This window comes from Balaenoptera borealis (genome assembly GCF_965194805.1).
Source record: "Balaenoptera borealis genome assembly, chromosome: 12".
Taxonomy (NCBI): domain Eukaryota; kingdom Metazoa; phylum Chordata; class Mammalia; order Artiodactyla; family Balaenopteridae; genus Balaenoptera; species Balaenoptera borealis.
This window is the reverse complement of record NC_138869.1, coordinates 22,683,770-22,704,170: the sequence shown is the minus strand read 5'-3', so window position 1 is coordinate 22,704,170 and position 20,401 is coordinate 22,683,770. Positions and strand designations below refer to the sequence as shown.

The 20,401-nt window shown below is 46.6% G+C and overlaps 2 protein-coding genes across 2 annotated transcripts in view; one reads left to right on the top strand and one right to left on the bottom strand.

Moving 5' to 3' along the window:
* PROK2 (prokineticin 2) overlaps positions 1–20,401 on the bottom strand; it is a 411,259-nt gene that overhangs the window by 222,841 nt on the left and 168,017 nt on the right. The gene's annotated exons all lie outside the window — the stretch shown is intronic.
* Positions 1–20,401, top strand: part of LOC309607741 (uncharacterized protein) — a 53,310-nt gene extending 32,909 nt beyond the window's left edge. Inside the window, exon 2 of the mRNA XM_082346633.1 lies at positions 1–20,401. This exon is cut by the window's left edge and continues 11,615 nt beyond it. The gene's annotated coding sequence lies outside the window, so the exon portion shown is untranslated.

Genomic DNA, 20,401 nt, shown 5'->3' with positions numbered 1-20,401 from the left:
GGCAGGGTCAGATCACTCGAGGGCATGGAAAGGTGTTTGGTCCTCATGATTCCAACAAGCTGCATTCTTTTTATAGAAGCTTAGTCCAGGCCTCTCCGCTTTCAATATAGTGTCTGCATCCTACTGCCCTAACACATAAATGACTCATTCTAGGATGTACAGTCTGGGGAAAATATATTCAGAAGCGGGCCAGCTTTTCAGCAGCCTCAAACCACGGCATCTCCTACCAGGGCAGAGAAGTAGTGAAACAACCTTGCACAGTGTGTAGCCTGGGCAGAGACTAACTATAAGCAGACCTCGCTTCATTGCACTTTGCAGACAGGGCATTTTTTACAAGTTGAAGGTTGGTGGCAACCCTGTGTCATTCAAGTCTATCAGTGCCATTTTTCCAACAGTGTTTACTCACTTTGTGTCTCTGTGTCCTATACTGGTAATTCTCACAGTACTTCAAACTTTTCATTATTATTATATTTGTAACGGGGATCTGTGATCATTCATGTGACTATTGCAAAAAGATTACAACTCACTGAAGGCTCAGGTGGTGGTATTTTTTTTAGCAATAAAGCATCTTAAATTAAGATATGTACATTCCTTTTTAGACATAATGCTATTGCACACAATATACTACATTATAGAATGAATGTAACTTTTATATGCATTGGGAAACCAAAAATTGGTGTGATTCGCTTGATTGTGATATTTGCCTTATTGTGGTGTTCTGGAACCAAACCCGCAGTATCCCTGAGGTCTGCCTGTATATTCAAATTCTGGGTCTGACGCTGACCAGCGTTGTGGTCTGGGACAGGTTACTCTACTTTTCTGGGTCCCTGTTTCCTCTTCTAGGAAAAGGAGATAAAAAAAATACCTCTAGATAGGGTTGTTGAGACCATTACATTAAATGAGATAGAGATTGATTTTTGCCCAAACCTGTTCAATCCCTAGTTTTCCATCTCCATAAATGGTACCACCTCCCATCTAGGGTAGTGGCTTAAGACAAAAACTCTGAGAGTCAACCCTGATTTTTTTCCTTTCCTTGGATCACAGATCCATCAATAAGCCCAGATGACTCTGTTTCTGAAATACATCCTGAATGTATGCGCTTAGGCTTCTCTCAATTGCCATCATCTTAGATGAAGACACTATCCTATCTTCCCTGGTCTACTGCAATGGCACCCTCCCTGGGCTCCCTGCCTTCTTCCTCTTGCTTCCTACAATCCATCCTTCACAAAAGAGACATTCATCATTGCTCAATGTAATTTGATTATGTGTTGCTCCTTAGAGTAAACCCATCCAATAGCTTCACAGGGCATTTAGGATAAAACCCACAGCCCATGCCTCTCTGATCTTGCCCCAGCCTGTTTCTCCAGTCCCACCCTCCTCTCCGCCATGCCCAGAGAGATGGAGAAGCGCAGGGTACTCTGTTCTCAGCCTTCTGTAACAGCCCAGCCATGGATGTACATGGTAGAGTGAACTTGCCCATCCCTGGACTAGGGGCTTGGAAATTAGCTTTGGCCAGTGGCATGTGAGTGGTTACGATGTGGGCAGAGCCCTGAAATCTTGGGTGCAGTTCGGCGCAGCCTTTTATGCTTCCATGATCCACCAAGAGAAGAACGTGCCCCAGGTAACCGCGTGTCCAAGGAGAGAGAGGGAAGATGTGCAGCACATCTGAGTCCAACCAATAGCCTGGAGCCACGCCCGGGTTAGCAGTGGCCAGAAGCAGAGCCATCCCAGAAGACCCCAGGACTGTGGCAACAAAAATTAGTGCCTGCTGTTCTAAGCCACCGAGTTTTGTGGCGGCATTGTACCATTATTGCAGCAAGAGCTAATTAATACACTCAGGCCCTCACTTTTCTTTTTGTTACCTGCAATTCTCTTGCTGTTCCCTCTGTGTGAAGCTATTCTCTTCGTCTGGAACAGAGTTTCTCAACCTGGCACTATTGACATTCGGAGCTGGATATTCGCTATGGGGGCTGGCCTGTGCATTGCAGGATGTTGAGCAGTATCCCTAACCTGTACCCACTAGATGCCTGTAGCTACCCCTCCTGGTCCCCAGTTGTGACAGCCCAAAATCTCTCCAGACATTGCCTAATGCCCCTGGGGACAGAATCACCCCTGGTTGAAAACCACTGGTTCTAGAACATATGCCCCGACATCTTCCCAGACACAGCTCCTTCTAATCATTCAGGTCCCGCCTCTGACGTCCACACCTGACCATCCATCATCTTTTCTCTCTGCACTTGCTTTTCCGCCTCTCCCTCTTGCCACCACCAGGGAACCTGGCACATGACAGGCACCCTGGAAGCCTATTCTAACTAATGAAAGGTTGGAAAAACACCCTGTCAACTGTGTTGACCGTAAAGCATTATACAAATTAATTATCAAAATGCCAAAAGATACAAAAGTCATCGGAAGCAGATCTGCACAGAGGTTAGCAGCTGGGAAGTTTATGATGCTATAATTTCCCCTTCTGCCGCTGCTGCCCTCTGAGTTTTGGACAGAACTCTGGAGCCTGAGCTTGGTTTGATTGACTAAGAAAGAAAGAACCCTCACTGGTCTTGAATGGATTTGAACATTCCGTGGATGTGATATAATGTGTTTCCCCCGAACAGCTGTGCCCCCCACAGATAACTCTGGCTCTGTTTGCACATGTAACCTTCAAAGAGCCACAAGTTAATAGATGGGGGGAGGCATGTCAAAGCAGATGAAGAGCAATGCCAACCTGTTTCTTCATAACTAATTATGCACAAAATTTATCGTCACCCTCCACACATCCTCTTCCTTAACAACAGTTGACAAGCCAGTTTTCCCACTGGTGTCCTTCCATCACCATGAGATTTTTTTCTCAAATAAAGACATCATCTAAACACAGAAGCAGCAACATCAAAGGGTATGATGGGGTTTCAGTGGTTTAACAGGCAGACAAGGGGAGGCAGGTGGGATTGACTCCCAGTGCCCAAATCAACCTTTGATCTGCAAGCTGGTAAGAGAAGAAATGGCCCTCGCTGTTCTGTGGGATGGCAGTGAATGGGATTTGGGGGCTGGGGAGAGGGGGCAGAGACGAAGATGGATGGTTGACAGGGTCTTCCTGGTGCCCAGAAATGATGATCTGTTTTGACTCAATCTAACAGGACCTGATACCCCATGGTAGATTCTCAGAGCTTTACAACTCCCCTTGGAAGTTTTTCCAAATGTCTGATTTAAATTCCTTGTGTTTTGGTGTAAGCCTATTTCATCTCAATCTTTCTTTTCCGGAAGCTGTGGAGAGTTGCTCTCCGTGATGATTCAACTCCCACTGACACTGAAAAGCCATAAACAGCTCTACCTTGCCCCCTCCCCTGCAGGGGGGTTTGCAGTTTCTGCTGAGACCCTCCTCTTTATGGACCACCCTGTCTGCCTCTCTGCCCACCCAGTAGCCATCGTTCTGCTGAGTTATCCTTCCCAGGACCATCTGGCTTCAGCTCAGCCAATCAGATCCTGTCCTCTTAGAACCAAGCCATACAGAAGGCAGCTGAGTCACATCGCCGAAAAGTGCTAAAGAAGGAATCACAAACGGGACAGATCCAGCTGGCAGACATTTTCTTTGGCCTGCACAGCTTTTTTTTTTTTAATTGGAAACTTCACCAAAGAAAAAAAAACAAAAACTACCACCACCACCAAAACAAAACAAAAAAAAACAGATTTTTTGTTTCTCTTAGAATATTGAACGATCTGGCTACATTGGGCCTCTGTTCCTAGAAGGCATGCCATCAGCTGGAGCTGAGTAGCGCCCCCTTTAGACGGGGCATCTGCTCTCCAGTTGCCCAAATCCCTGTCCTACCATGTATTACGGCTGCCTTCATTTATCCTACCTCCTAGGGCTTGGAAGCATTATAGTTTGAGATTCCTGCTCTAGAAGGAAAAATCTCAAATACCAGTTGGAGCAGCTCTGGCATCTGCTCTGCTACAGCCATCATCCTATTGATGGAGTCCATGAGGTAGCCTGTATCTGTTATGGGCTGAATTATGTCCCCTTCAAGTTCGTGTGTTGAAGTCCTAATACCCCAGAATGTGACTGTACTTAGAGACAGGGTCTTTAAAGAGGTTATGAAGGTTATATGAGGTCACGAGAGTGGGTCCTAATCCAACATGACTGAGTCCTTAAAAGAACAGGATGAAACACCAGGGATGCACATGCACAGAGGAAAGGCCATATGGGGACACAGCAAGAAGGCGGCCGCCTGCAAGCCAAGGAGAGAGGCCTCAGAAGAAACCAACCCTGTTGACACCTTGATTTTGGACTGAACAGTCTCCAGAACTATGAGACAGTACATTTCTGTTGATTAAGCCACCCAGCCTGGGGTACTTTGTTATGGCAGCCCTAGCAAACTAAGACAATATTCCATCAGTGACTACTCCCCTCAAAGTAACTCTTTCTATTACTTGCAAACAAAGAGTCCCAATGAATAACTATGCTCTCTCCAGGTTTTCTTCATTTTGCCCAGGCCCCTTTCTTGAACTTGCAATTCCGTTTTAATATTATAAGCTCCACATGTGAAAGTTTGTAAACTAAGGTAAATGAATCAGTCTTGGGGAAAACAGAGATGGAAAGTCAGAAATGGAGGCAAATATTCATCCCCTCCTCAGGGATGGGTTGACACATCTGAATATTATGACAGAACAAATACTAATATCCACAACGTTGGAAAATATGGATATCTTTTTCATACGTCTGAAGGAGCTCAAAATGGGATCTAGATCTTGCTTTCTCAACGGGGACCACATCACAGCCAAGGTGGAGAAAATTGAGTCTTGGGTGTAAAAAAAAAAAAACCTTCCTCTTTCTATGTGTAAATTGCAGATACACATATGGCACACAAACAGACACACATTTGTGGTTTTAAAATTTCATGGGAGGCTGATCAGGAAAAAATGTCTAAAAAGGCTTTTTGGAGGAGATGGTAAAAATGGTGAGAAACCCTAATCTATTTGTTTGGCGTACTGTTAATCCTCCTTTCTTAGAGGGCATTGCGCTGTGGGGCCCATTTGCTTTCAGGGCCTTTGCATAGTGAATGTGGGCAATTTTAGGGATTCCCAGGTAGAAAAGAGATCTTTCTACTCACTGTGTAAATCAAACATAGACAAAACCATTTACTTTTGCTGACTAAAAGATAAGGTTAGAAAGAAGGATCTGCAGAGGGTACAGTATGTTGGACACAGTTGAATGCCTGCCCAAGAGCATTCCCTCCTCTCTTTTCCTTGCTGGCAAAGTTACCTCCCCAAAAGGAGGCTGAAATCTGGAAACTTGTTTTCCCAGCCTCCTTTGCACCTAGAGCAGTAAGTATATGACCCAGTCCCTAGGGATGGGGGCTTTTGGGAAAGGGGCTCCATCAATCTCAAGAGAAGAAGACCCCTGTCTCTCCTTCAGCTGGATACAGTCTTATCCCCTGTGTTGTCTGGCACTGCAGCAGCTATTCTGTGGACATGAGGTCATGAGGCTAAGGAGCTAAGGACAGTGAAAAGGAAGGAGTCGGAGACAGGGTCATGGATAACACTGATTGCTGAGGAGGAAAATGACAAAAGGGCAATGAATAAAATCAACTGCATTTTATATTAGAAACAAAGCTAAATTTGGGAACAAGTGATCAAATACTATAGAAAACGGACTAATTAGAAGTAAGAAGTCCTCCATCTTAGTCCTGGTGCTAGTACCAGCCGGATGGATGACTTTGCACAACTTTTCTAGTTCCTTAAACTTTGGGGGGAACGTTTATCTTGCTTTCTTCAGATGGTTTGTAGACCTGGATATGCTGGAACTGCAATTCCCAGAATCCCCTTCCCCATGTATAAAAATTTTTTCATGAAGTTTGGCAGGCAGAAGTGAAGCAGCAGCCTTTAACCTCTGAAGGTCATTATGCTTGATGCAGTGAAGGCCAGATGGGGAGGTAGGTACAGCAGTTCCAGCTTGTCTCCACTTTCTCCCACCCCACTTCCAGCTCTTCTTCCTGACTGCCAGCCCAGCTCACCAACACAGACCCCAGGCGCCCCACCAGATGCTGGTACATGCCATCCCAGGCTCTCCTTTGCTGAGCCACCATGGCAGCGGGATGTGCCTGCCCTCCCGTACTCCCTTGCAAGCTCCTACTCTCTACCAACAGCAGCGCTTCAGGAGGAGAGGTTGCTGGCCTGGTTGCTGACTTTACTCTGATCCTCCAACTCCCTCTTTTGGATCCTTAACTTCTCCCACAGTTGTTTAGGGTCTTCTTCTTAAAATAAATCCCTTATTCCATAATATTCACAGTGTTTCTGCTTTCCTGATTAAACTCCAAGAGATACACGAATCCAATGAAATAATGGATCTAAAGCAATTAGCACAGCACAGGCACATGGCAAGAACTTAATAAATCGTCATCATCATCGTTTTCACTGCTATTAATGCCACAGAACTTAGAGATCCTGCTTTCTAACTCCCTACTATGCAGAAGACTAAACTAAGACCCTGCCATGTTAAATGATTTCCCTGGGGTCATACAGCTCCATCACGACCCAGCCAGCACCAGAACTCAGGGCTTCTGATTCCTAATCCGACCCTTTTTCAGACTTTGGCCTGCTGTCCAAACTAACCTAGCATTCTGGTCATCACCTAATAGTTAGGATGCCATTGGTTGCAAATAATATAAAACCCAACTCAAACTGGCCTAAACAATATGGAGGGTTTCTTGGCTCATGTAACCAAAACGTAGAGAGAGAGGGCTGACCTCAGACATATTATCATGATGCCAGCAGGCTAAGCCCTGCTTTTTGCGGTTCTCTCATCTCTCCTTTCTGCTGTGTCCCTGTCATGGCTCTCCTCATGGAAGAGAAATGGCTACTGCAGTGCCTGGCCTTTGACTTCCACCAAACCACAGCTGTCCTGAGAAAGAGAGTCTTTTTAAGCCAAGGTTCTGAGATTCAGTATGATTGGACCAGTTTAGGTCACATGTCCGCCTTCACCCAATCTCTGTGGGGGGCTGGGGGTGGGATGCAATGATGGGCTTAGCCTTGGTCAAGGGCTACCAACCTAGAACTGGCAGGTACAGACAGGCGGGTGTGGAGGGTTAGCTTCCCTAGAACTACATGGCCCCCTAAATGCAAACTGGGAGTGGGGCTTGGGAAATAGGAAATGAATGCTGGGGAAGCAAGATTTGCTGTGTGGTTATTACATTTCTTGCCTTAGTATCTTTTCCCAGGGATCCTTATTGGCTCTCTGGATGAAGCCAGGTGAGCACCATTTCCAAAAGGAATGTGCAGTCGTAGGTGATGTATTTTAAAATAGTGGTCATGTAAGTAAATATTTATGGTCACTTAGTTTAATGTAAAACACCCATCAACCTCACGTCCATGAGTCATGTGGTTGGCAGGGGCATTAGGGCTGCCTATCGGATTTAATTAGTCCAAGAAGACAAGTGCACTTGACCTACTCTTGGGTTATATCTCACAAAATGGAAGAATAAGGAATCTGCTAGGAAATAATAATGCTGTTCTTCTTGGTGGTACAGACCAAACAGAAAAGCACGAAATTTGTCCTTTACCTTGAAAACGGATTCTTTGTTGTTTTTTATTTTTATGACTAATTTGACATATAAATAACAAATGAGATCCACCAGTCTTAGGTTTTCAGTTTAACGAGGTTTGATACCCAAAACAAGACACAGGACATTTTCATCACACCAGAAAGTGCCCTCATGTCCCTTCCAAGTCAGTTTCCATCCCCACCACCACTATCTGATTTCTATCACCATGGATTAGATTTTTGTCTCTTCGTGGATTCACATAAATGGAATGAGATAGTATGTGTCTGGCTTCTTCACTTATGTTTTCAGATCCATTCACACGGTTTTGTGTAGCAGTCGTGTATTTATTTTATCACTGAGTAGTGTCCCACTGTCTGACTCTATCATAATTGTGTTCATCTATTTTCCTGCAGTGTACATTTAAGTCATTTCCAATTTTTGGCTATTAGGAAAATAATGCTATAAACATTCTTCTATAATTCTTTTTGTACAGTATTTTCACAGCTCTTGAGTAAGTCTCTAAGAGCAGAATTGTTGGGTCATAGGGTAGATATATGCTTAATTTATCAGAAACTGCTAAACAGTCCTCTGAGGTGGCTGCTCCACGTTATACTCCTACCAGCAGCACATGAGTCTTGGAACTTGATCCCCATTTCTGACACGCATGGTGATGACATCTTTGGATCCCAAAGGTCCATTTCTTCCCAGGTGAGAAGGGGAGTGTTGCATGCGGGAACCAGAAAAGGGTCTGATGGTTCTCTGATCCATTCTCACCAACTTCTGTTTTGCTCTCTATCACAGGAGGCTGACCCTGCAGGCTGCTTCAGAGGCCCCTTGGCTCAAGGCTCCTGGTTGAGTATGGCCAATGAGAGGTGCTGACTTGGGTGTGGCCAATGGGAGATGCTAGGTTGAGTATGGCCAATGAGAGGTGCTGACTTGGGTGTGGCCAATGGGAGGTGCCAGGTTGGTGGGCGTGGCCAATGGGAGGTGCTGGCTTGGGTGTGGCCAATGGGAGGTGCTGGCTTGGGTGTGGCCAACAGGAGCTGCTGTGAGTTTGGAAGGCGGGAGGAAGGGAAAGGTAGAATCCTTCTCCTCCTCCTGTCTCTGGTGGCCTCTCTCACATGGACCGTATGTCTATCTTGGCACTGGCTTCCATGGGACAGACCTGGCATAGCTCCAGCCTCCACTGGGTGACTCCAGCCCTGGACCTAGGTACCACCACCTGCTCCCTTTGTCTCTCTAGGCTCGTCATAGTTGTCATCCAGCCCTTGCAAATCCCTGGGTTGCCTCTCAGGTCCCTGTTTCTTGCTTCTCAAGCCCTTTCCTTCATCTGTGTAATCAGTTCCTTGCGTTATACTCCCTTTGTTCACATACTGAGAGCGGGTTCTATTTTCCTGGTTGGACCTGGTTGGATACACACAGCATCAAGGATTAACAGAGATGATTTTGAGGCCAAATCACATCCGAGGCCTGCCAGGCTGATTTATTGTCAAATCCTAAAACTGAAAAAATAGGACAACCTTCTTCAGACACACCATCTGGTACCACAATATTCCCCTAATGTCTAGCCTAAATCCCTGCTGTGACAAAGTTTGCATCTGATAACCAGACACGACCAAGTCAGTTGGCCTCAGGAGTGAATACGAGCATTGGTGTTAGTGGGTCGGGGGGCCGTGCCTTAGTACTGGCGTGAGCTGTAGTTACGATGGTGGGAGAAGAAAAGAGTGAGGCTGGGAGGAAAAGGGATATTTCTGAGCAGCAACCATAATTGATGGATTGATCCAAATTCTAGGTTGTCAGGCCACAGACTTGGCTTTCAAGGGAAGCAGTCATTTCTGCGGCTCCTCTGCTTCTTTCACTGGGCCTTAAAATAGTACCTGCCACATAGGAGATAATAAATATTTGCATCATTGCATTTGTTCACGCATTCATTCATTTGCTGAATACCTACTAAGTACTTGGATGATTTAGGAGTCTTGACTGCAAGGGACAGAAAGCCAAATCGAAGTGGCATAAGCAAAAACAGCACTAGAGCAACCCACATGGTTGAAGAGTTCAAGGCTGAAATAGCTTCAGGCATGTCTAGATCCAGGTGCTCCAATGATGCATTAGGAGTTGCTGTCTCACCATTTCTCAGCGCTGCTTTCTACTGTGTCGGCTTCACTGCAGACCAACTCTTCCAAGGGAAGGTAGTAAGAAGGCTCCCAGTAGCTCTCCGCTGACATTCTATCAGAACAATAACCATGCAGGAAAGAAAGAGCATGTCTTTTAAAATATTTTTCATGAAAATCTGGGGCTCATCGCTCACCAAGTCTGATTGCCCTGGCTTGGGTCTCCTGCCTCCCGTTAGCCACAGTAGGAACCAGGGCACCTTGATTCAAACTCCCACAGGACTGTCTGTAATGGAGGATGGGTGGTTCCTCAAAGGAAAAAAAAGATGCTCTTGTCAGAAGGACAACTGGAGGCTGGACAGGCAGAAATCACAAATGGCCACTATGGGGACATCTGTGTGACAGGCACTGTGGGCCAGGGTAACAGCAGGAACACGCCACCATCTCCCTGTCCTCATGGTGCTTGCACTCTAGCAAGGAAGCTGGGTGGGGAGCAAGCAGTTAGAATCGAGGACATGAACGTTATCAGGATGGCAATACAGGTTGCAAAAGGAGCAGTCTCCTTCACATGTGATTTCATAGGCTGCCATTTGGATATGCAAATGTCCTCAGATTCGGCCAGTCTGGAAGCTAGTAAACTGGCTCTGTGTCCACGGTGAACACTCAAGAGTTGCAGTGATGTCTTCCAGAAAGCTTTGCTGGAGCTACAGTCTGTAACAGATTGTGCAGTTTACGCGAGATGCCAGGAGTCTCTGGGAAAATGGACGGTGAAAAACTTGGTCCCATGGTGGGAGTAAGGGTGGCGGGAAATGGCAAGGAGTGCACCTTGGTCATCTTCCAACTTCCAACCAAGTTGGAAGACGTGAAAGCTGTTTTTTCTAATTAACTTTTTTATGTTCAGATAATTGGTTTCATATGAAATTGTAAGATGTAATAGAGAGAGAGAGATCCCCTGTATGCTTTTCCGCAATGGAACATTTTACAAAACTCTAGTGGAATATCACAACCAGGCTCTTGACATTGATGCCGTCCCAGTGTTTACTGCAATTGCCCCAGTTTTACTTGGACTCATTTGTATGTGTCTCTGTGTATTCAATTCTATGCAATTTTATCACACATGTAGGTTAGCATATCCACCACCAAAGCCGAGTAAAGAATAATTCCAACCCCACAAAGATCCATCCACTTGTTTTTTTATAACCCCACCCATTTTCCTCCAAACTAACTCATTCTCCCTCCTCCCTAACCCCTGGCAACCACTAACCTGTTCTCCACTTCTATAATGTTGTCATTTCAGTAGTATTATGCTCCATTTGGATTGGTCTTTTCCCTCAGTGTAATTCTCTGGGGATTCACCCAATTGTTGCCTGTATCAATAGCTTGTTTCTTCTTATAACTGAGTAGTATTCAATGGTATGGATGGACCAGGTTGTTAACTATTTACTCGGTGAAGGACATCAGGGTTGTTTCCAGGTTTTGGATACTATGAATACAGCTATTACGAACGTTTGTGTCTAGGTTTTTGTGTGAACCTAAGTTTTCACTTCTCTGGGACAGATGCCCTGAAACCTGTATGTAATTTGTACTTTAGCTCATCCATGTCTATACCTTCATTGATATGACCTCCTCGCTGTTGGCCCTCCCTAATGTTGAATTACTACCCCTGGTATTCATAAAGCATCTTCAACCATTCAGAGCAAGCTGACATTGTTCATGTCATTATATCTTCACAACATTCTCAGTGAAGGAATATTTTTTCCCCCCTGTGGTCACATTACACTTGGCTTCTATCATTTAGTTCAAGTTTATTACTCCTTCTGAGCAAGTCTTAATCTCCTTATCTGAATGTTGCTCTCTGCCGAGTGGCACTATATCTTCTGTGCTGCGTGTAGTGCCTCACATAGAGTTCTGGGAAGGCTATCCCCGATGCCTTCGTTCATGCATTCAATACTTGCTCACTGAGCACTTACTTTGTGCCAAGAGCCAGGAAGACAGTAGTGGTAAACCAAGGAGACAGAGTCGTGCCTTCAGGGGGCTTATAGGCAGTGAGGCAAAAAAGACCAGAGAAAAAACAAGTGAGCAATTAAACAAACAAGACAGATACAGATTATAATGAAGCCTGGGATGGAAATTACATGGAGATACGTTAGTCAGTGACAGGAGGGAGGTGTGCTGTGCTGCTTTAGATGGTCTAGGTAGGCTACTCGGAGGGTATGACGTCTCATCTAAGAAAGTTCTGGCTTGAGACTTGACGTACCACCATCTCCCTTTCAGTGCTTGTAACAGACGCCTTAAACCAATCAGTATACAGCTTCAGACTCCTTCTCAACACTGTTCTCCCTGCAGCTGCTCCTAAGGAACTGGATCTAGTGTATGAGATAAAACTTTTTTGCTTCCTTGATATAGTAGTTTCTTAATGAACACTGGGGCAGAATGAACAAACCATCCTCTAGGAAGAAAGGGCAGATATTATGGAACTCACTGGATCAATACAGAAACAAATCCAAGAGAAGCTTTGAACTTGCTTAAGGTCTCACCATCAGCTAGGGCAGAATAAGGATGAGAAGGCAGCTGTCCATATAGCCACCGTGGAGAACAGTATGGAGGTTCCTTACAAAACAAAAAATAGAACTACCGTATGACCCAGCAATCCCACTACTGGGCATATATCCTGAGAAAACCATAATTCAAAAAGACACGTGTACCCCAGTGTTCACTGCAGCACTATTTACAATAGCCAGAACATGGAAGCAACCTAAGTGTCCATCGACAGATGAATGGACAACTGCATTCTCATCCTTATTCTGCAGGGGGGAAAGGGAGGGTGGGATGAAGTGGGAGATTAGGTCTGACATAAATACACTACTATGTGTAAAATAGATAGCTAGTGGGAACCTGCTGTACAGCACAGGGAGCTCAGCTCGGTGCTCTGTGATGACCTAGATGGGTGGGATGGGGCGGGAGGGGAGGGAGGTCCAAGAGGGAGGGGATATATGTATACATATAGCTGGTTTACTTCACTGTACAGCAGAAACTAACACAACATTGTAAAGCAATTATACTCCAATTTAAAAAAAAAAGAAAGAATGCAGCTGTCACAGGCACTAGGGTAACTGTGCCATTCTCAAACCTAGGTTGCAACAAAATGACATGATTTACTGGATAAAATGCAGATTCCTGGGACTTGCCCCAGAGATTCTGCTTTGGTAGGCTTTCGGTGGGACTTAGGAGGCTGTATATGCAACATACATCCCGAGTGATCCATGGACCAAACTCTCAGAGTCACTGGTCTGACTGTGGGCCACCAAATCTGCCTTGTTTCCATAACTAACAAATGGTCCCTTCCCACGGCTGCATCTACTTCACACACTTATTCCCATTTAAGGCCCAAGTCCCCGGGTGCTCAGCATCGCTGAAAACTCTAGGCAGGAAAGTGAAGTTTGGACCTAGCCCCGTGCGATGTGTCTCCTGCCTCCTTTTCCACCCTTATCCTGCACCACCTTGCCCCCTACTGTATTTCCTCCAGCCCCCTGGCCTCTTTTCAGTCTGTGGAATACAACTACCCGAACAAGCACCTGCTGTTCCTGCATCTGGGACCCCCTCCTTCCCTCTCTTCACCCACTGAGCTCCTACCCACTGTCCAGATCCTGGAGACTACCACTTACTTGGAGAAGACTTTTCTTTTTCTCCTGGCAGGAGCTCCACTAGGCCATAGAATTAATTTCGTGCAATTTGGGAATGGCACCCCTTTCTTAAGACACGTTGGATGACGTCTTCCAGAAAACTACCACGGCAGATATCCAAATCTACAACGTCTATGTTGTGGCCAGCTCCTTGTAGAGTTGTGCAGTGCACAGCCTGCCCAACCATACATGAGCGTCCTGATGCCTGTCTTGGTCAAATTCCCATCTCACTACTTCTCACTGCATTAAGAACTTCCCCTTGGTAGCAGTGATCGCAGCTGTCATCACAAATTACAAGGTTGATTAATATCTCTTTACCTTACCAGGGTGCCAATAAAGAACCTGTCTGGTTTTGTTCACGTCTGGATCTCGAGAACCTAGGATTATGCTTGGCTCACAACAGACAATTAGTTAATGTCTGAGCAGCGTTCACTCCTACACGGCTCTTAAGTCTGCTCTTAAGTCCGTCTAAAAGAGCTCTTTCCCTGCATGTCTTTCCTGACCTACAATGTTTGCCCCTAGCATCCCGGACATGCCTGTTATAACACATACCACACACTACTGCCATCGCCTGGTTACCTGTCTCTATTCAACCCACCCATCCGCTAACACACCAATAAACTGGAAGCTCCTTCAAAGCAAGAGCCACGCCTGTTTCGTCCTTCTTTTGTCTCCCTGTGACTTGCCTGTTACCCACCCCTGGTAGTTAGGAAGTATGTGCTGAATGCAGGGGAGGAGGAGATTCTGCCCGTCTGCTCTGAGACTGGGAGATGAGGAGGAGGAAGGCTCGGCCTGGGGGCTTCTTGCCAGGAGACCCTCACTCTAAGCAGGCCGGCTCCCAGCTCACCCCACAGGGCAGAGGCCACTGTTGTGGCAGCACTGACTATAAACACAAGCCACTTCTCACTCAAATCCCATTGAATCATAAGACAACGAATTTAGGGCATTGTCTTTCAAAGAATACCTTTATTCAGTCCCTGCCAATTTTCTACAATGAGTCCCCCTAACAAAGCCTTGAGACCCAGAAGCCCGAAGCAAACAGGTGCCCCAGAATGGATCCAATGTGCAATCCTGGGCAGCCCTTGAACTCACTTTCCCAGTCTCACAGTCAGATGCCTGCAGAACTATAGGACCCACAAATCTTTTGTCTGGAAAATTATCTTCTTGTAACACTGGAAGCTGTTACCATGGAAATAAAATAGCCTATTAGCCTAAATCTACCAAAACACGGGAGAGGCCCGGCTGCATTTCCGAGGCCCCCTCATTAATAAGGAGAAAAGCAGATTAACCTTTAACAGAATTGACAAGAATGGCCATGACTTGCTGGATTGTGATTTTTATGTTGAGTTTATCTGGGCTAGTATCTCAGCCTGGAGCAGCCATGCAGGGTAGGGAAGGAATAAAGACAAGATTCAGTGTGAAGATTCAGACGCCTGCCTGGTCTGGTCTCTAGACCTTGGCCACCCTGGATGGCTTCTGGCCCACGGATTCCCCGAGAAGGCTCCCCCCAGACCAGTCCACCGGAGGGAGGGCAGTTTTCCTGTCCCGTGTTGAGCAGCTGCTGAGAGAAGCAGGGAACTGCAGAGGGCTCCTAGCCCACAGCCAAGAGGCCAACCAGAAGCCAGAGACAGATGGAGCTGAGCCCAGCCGAGCCTCCTCTCCCCATGGGTGCCCAGTGCTAAATCCCAGACATGCAGGCTGCTGCAAAGGTCCTGCAGCACGGACCCTGCCTCCCCCTGTGACTGGGCACGGAGCCCGCGGGCGCCCAGCAGCCCCAGGCATCCCAGGGCCCGGCACACGGCACAGACCTGCTCCCTGTGCAGTTCGCTGCTCTCACACCTGGCCAGCAAGAGCTGTCAGCATCTTAACCACAGGCAGGTGGGAAGCGCCAGTGTCTTGACAGGTGTCAAGAGGGACTCGCTTTACCCTCGGGAAACTGACAACAGCCGAAAAGAAACTTGGGTTGCTTGACAACAGCTCACGGATTTCTGGGGATTTTTTCCTTTTTTCATTCTGTTTTTGGTTCCAAATTAAAGGAAGAAAGGAGGGGAGAGGGTCCCTGTGAGCACCAGCCCTCATTATTAAAGGCTTTGCCGCCTGAGGGACAGCGTTACATTCTCCTCGGGTGTCTTTCCTTGCCTCTGGTTACTGACACCAGGAAATACAAGGCACCTGTTAATGTCAGCAGTGGCCTGTGGTCGGAGACACGAGGTGTGAGAAAGGAGAGGGCACCTCTTCATCCCCATTCGTGGTATGAGCTAAACAGGAATGTTCTCTCTGAGTGACTACGGTCCGTCAGCCTAGGCTAAGTGCTGTAACAAATAAGTCCTGGATTTCAGTGGCTTCAGACAACAGTGGGTTAACGTCTCACGCGTCTCTGGGTCACACAGCTTTTAGAAGCCTGGATCCTTTCCATCTGGTGGCTCCACTGTTTCCTAGGGCTTTGAGATGCCTCATTGGATCCTAGCATCTGGCTGGGAGTTGAGGGGAAAGAGGGTAGAGGCCCTGGGAGTGAGGCGGGGATGGTTCATGGGGGCCAGACTCTTTCTCTCACTCTGTTGACCAGGACAAGACACAGACCCTGCCTCTAGAGATAAGAGGGGTGAGAAATGTGGTCTTACAAAGTGCCAAGGCAGGAGAGGAGACCTCAGGTACCGGGGAGCAGCATAGCCGAGAATAACTGATACTCACTACCCCGTATTCACCACACAGATTTTGAATGTAAGAGTGATGAGAGGCCTAGCTATTGTGCAGTCCAACATTGCCCAAGGTGTATGTTGAGGGATTCAAGTCCTGCAATGTGCTTCTCAGAAACTGGTCTCCTTAAACAGATATGTTTGGGAAACAATGAAAAAGACATATTCCTCCTGGGCATTCACACCAGACAGTAACATATGAAGGGCTCTGATAGGTCCTGCATTAAAAAAAAATCATAATTTAAAACATATCCCACATATATTTGCCTAGAGACCCTCCAATTTGGGGGGGATGAAAATCTAGTAACGTTTCCTGGAGTCAATGTTCTAAGGGGTATAATTTGAGAAAACAGACCTACTCCAATCCTGTTTGTTCTTTTTTGACCAAAAAAACAGAAAAACCCAAAACCAAAAAAAAAAAAAAAAAAAAAAGAAAAAACACCACTTGAAGCTCAGAATGAGGACTTGACATATCCAAGATCAAAGAGTTTGTGAGGAAGTTACAGGCCCGCACCAGATCCTATGTAGTGTACACATTTCCCTAAACCTCTCAAATAGGGTCAGTACCCCCAGGAGCATGACATTAGCAAGTATATGCTAAGCTATAGCATAAACACAGCACATTCGGCAGGCGGGTGGGGGGAACGTTCTTCATTCATTTAGCAAATAAGTGAATAAACTGTGCCTCATTTTTCTCACCTGTAAAATGGGGACAAGGAGAATGACAAGTAGGTGGTGAAATGCTTTAGACGGGATGGGAAAGCTCTCTGAGAAGGTGATGTGTGAGCTCAGACCAGAAAAATGAGAGGGTCATACTACAGCAAAACAAAAGAAGAGCCCAGAATGGGTGTCAGCAGATAGGGTAGGGGGTCCCCGGAGAAAGAGAACCAGGCATGGCTTTCTTGACATAAGAGAAGCCATTTGTGGCCTAAGTCATTCTGTGATCTTAATGGTCTTAAGGGAAGTGAGGGAATGGAGGAACAAAGGAAAAGCAGTCAAGAAACAATAGTTGGGCAATAAAACAGTCTTCAAGGGACATACATAACAATCTGACACATCTTTGAGTTCTGCAGGAACTAAGGCCCTCACCCAGGTGGAGGATGGAATGATGATGTTGACCTTCTCTAACCCTCATGGCTTCAATCAACTAAAGCTTGGACTCTGTCAACCTCTGCCCCAATTCTATGCTGAATTCTCCTCTGCTAAGACCCCTTCCTGAATATGCATATACCCGTAGCTTAAACTTCTCCAGTTTTGCTCTTCGGGGAGAAACTGCTTCTGGAAAAATCCCCAGTGTTCTCCTTACTTGCTGCAAGTAATAACTCCTTCCTTCTCCCGATCTTTGGCTTGGTTGTGTCTTTTGGCTCAACACCCACCAAGAGGTGAACTCAGTTTTCGGGTACCATGGGCATGGCACATAGTAGGTGCTCAGTAAATCTTAGCTAAATGAGTGAACAAATAAATAAATGTATTGTGGATTAGGGTATAATGCAATTAAGATTCTTACAACCATTTCGATCCATGGGTTTTCCCAACACCACCAGACAATTCTCTGCTGTCCTACAATTCAACTCAACTCTGACACTACCTGGAGAGAGCGTCAGATCCCATAGGTTAAGGATTCAGTCCCACACGACTGCCCCCCCTGCCCCCCACTTCAGACGTCAATCACAAGTCCAGGCTGTCATCTGGGCTTCTGACCAAGTAGCTAAAGACGAGACGTTCCAACCATCCTCTACTTCTACAGATTAGAGATTCCAATGACCTCCTCCTTGGGCTCCATTAATTTGCTAAAGGGGCTCACATAACTCAGAGAAACATTTTGGAAAGGTTCTGTAAGGGCAAGGCACGCAGGAAAGGGCGCAGAGCTTCCAGGCTCGCTGAGTATGCCACCCTCCCAGCACCTCCATGTGTTCATCAACCCAGAAACTCTCCAAATCCAGTCCTTCCCGGGTTTTTATGGTGCCTTCATTACACAGACATGCTTGATTAAGTCACTGGCCATTGGTGATTGAACTCAACCTCCAGCCCCTCTCCCCTCCCTGGAAGTCGGGGGTGGAAAGCCTCAAAGTTCCAACCCTCTAATCACCTGCTTGACTCCACTGGCAATCAGCTCCTCACCCACCCATTCTTAGGCACCTCCCAAAGTCACCTAATTAACCTAAAAATAGACAGCTTTGTAGCTCTCGGCACAGGAAGCTCCAAGAGTTTTAGGAGCTCTGTGACAGGAAAAGGGACGAAAACCAAATGTATATTTCCTAATATAAAATACAATATCACAGTAATATTCTGCAATTTTCAGATAAAACACTTCAAAGAAACGTCACCTTTGCACCCTCAAAACACAGCACAGGTTTTCTCTTTCTACTGCTCTCTGCTGATGGGCTTAATTCAGGAGGAATGTTCAAGATGCCTGGGCACTATTGACATTTGGTCGGATGACATGTCCTTGCATCGAAGGGTGTCCAGCAGCATCTCTATCCACTAGATGCGAGTAGTATTCTGCACGCCCCCCTCGTCCTACTTGTGACAACCAAAAATGTCCCCTGGGGGGCAAAGTCACCTTCAGGGAAGAACCACTGCTGGGTATAATCAAGCTCTTCCATTGTAAAGATGGGAAATGTGGACCATAACATCATCAAGCCTTTTCTTTTCTCCCTCGTCACCTCTGTGGGCTCCCCAACCAATACGGGTGGGAAAGGCACACATCCACAATAGTATCATTCAGCGCAGAACCAGCTTTCCAATCAGAGCAGGCCTCGATGAACTGTTTCTGTACTTCTGTCTCCTCCTTCCCACGCCCCAGAAAAGTCCAAGTTAATCTCCAGCCATCCCGTTACGACCTCTCAAGAGAAGGAGGGAAAGTTTCCTGACTTTGCATTCCAGGAGCAGTGCAACCTGAACCCTTTGTGTTTCTGACATTCTGTTTCTGAATTCCGTGCTGGGCTGAGAGCAGGGAATAAACACTTCTTTGAAAGCCCTGTGCATTCCTCTGAAAATCAGCCAAAGAGGCTCTGAAGAAGAAAGCAGGGCTCCAGGGACTTGCTGGTAGAATGTACCAGACTGGTCACTGGATGTAGAAAGAGACAGAGCGACAGGGCAAGCTACGTGCGGGTCCCGACATGTGGCTCCTCACTTACTGGGTGTCTCTGTCTAGAACAGAGGCTTGAACTGAGGCTCGGTCTCCTCACTTGTAAGAGGAGAGCGGTACTGTTACTACTCCCAGTGGCTACCGTTTTCGCACTGCCCCGAGCACCGTATCCTCATCATTCTTGTCCAAATGACGCAGAGTCATCACATAGATTTACGGGCTCTGTCAACTGTAAAGTGCTCTAAAAATCCAAGGTCCAATGAGAATTGCCACCTACTTCAGATATTTATACCTGTAAGTGAGCAAACCTCCAGGACACAGAAGAGCAGAGCAGGTAAGAAGCCAAGTTTCAGAGGCAACCAGCCCTGACATCAAATCCCAAATGGGCCACACTAGCTGTGTGATGCTGGGCCTCTTACTCAACCTTTCTGGGCTCTTAGTGTTCTCATCTGGAAAGTGGAGCCAAACAGGATTTTAAACAGAATTTAATTTGATCCTCATTTAAAGCACTTAGCACAGGGCCTGCCTCTTGGTGAGTCTAGACCATGATCGCAGAGAACCTTTCTGTGTATTGCTCCATCCCAGAGGGATCTTTAGGGAGAAAAGCAGAAAGATGGGGTGCAGAGGGAACAGAGTTGGAGGGATGGGGGAGCCTCAGTCTGTGAGTGGAGGGGAAAAAGGCCCAGGTCACAGCAGTGACTCTGGCATATTCTGACTCAGGAGGAAAGGAATAATAGGACCGGGGCTTTGCATACGCTACATCAAGCGAGAGCAAGTGGGAGAATCTTGCCAGCCACTCTCCGCAAACTCCGCATCTGGCTCTGCTACCAGGATGGGCTACTTGCCCATGCTACCCCATTTATGCCCCGCCTGGGGGAGGCTGAGGCTAATCCTTGGAGTTTTTCTTGTGTTAAGTCAGCCCCCACCCCTGCAAACACACACAAACACACACCGGCTATGGGGATCTCAACCTTAGCCCAGCCCAGCTTCCTGGCATGTTGCCCACCCACTAGAAAAGGCCAGTAGGACAAAGGCAGATGGTGGGTGTACTTCTGAGAAGGGCCTTCAAGCCTATGACAGTACAAGAACAGGGACATTCATTCTGGCAGACACCAGCGCTCTGAATCAGGCCTCCTCTGGCTTGGCGTTTCTGGGTGGGTCTTTCCTGAACCTTCCGTCTGTAATGTTATTGGGGCTACTCTTTGCTAGGTTTCTGATTCTTCCTCTTAATTTGGATTTCCCTGGTGGTCCTCTCTGGCGTGGACCCCTTGCCCTAGAAGCAGACCCTGAG